Genomic DNA, 515 nt, shown 5'->3' with positions numbered 1-515 from the left:
TGAATTAATTTGCTACTTGTACTTACAGGTAGCAAATTAACTGCCCAGTAGAACAATTAACTGCTTAGTAAACATCTGCACATGTAGATGGTGATGCCTACTAAGCAATAATTTGCTTTACTGTGCAGTAAATAGTCTCATGTAGATGCACCCTTAATGTCTTAAATCATGACCTTTGGTATGCTTCATCCTAAACACGTAGATGGGAACAATACAAAAAGGTACCAGGATGAAAAGTAAGGCTCCGTAGGCACATATACATGAGATGTTTCCTGAGGAATTGCCTAATTAGTTCCACAGTAAACATCTAAATTTCTACACATGTAGTGCTTTTAGGATGGAGAAAACTGATTAACTCTGCCATAGATTAGTACTTGTAAACACTAGTACTATCCTACTGCAGAAGTTTTTACTCTGCAGCAACACACATATAGACACTGAATGGGCTGGCTGGGGCATGAGGGTGCTTCAGTGCGGGGGGCTGCCTGCCAGCTAGCCCCACACTGAAGCACCCT

The sequence above is a fragment of the Gavialis gangeticus genome, unplaced genomic scaffold, assembly GCF_001723915.1.
Source record: "Gavialis gangeticus isolate Ggan-Ray unplaced genomic scaffold, GavGan_comp1, whole genome shotgun sequence".
Taxonomy (NCBI): domain Eukaryota; kingdom Metazoa; phylum Chordata; order Crocodylia; family Gavialidae; genus Gavialis; species Gavialis gangeticus.
Note: the sequence above shows the minus strand (reverse complement) of the source record.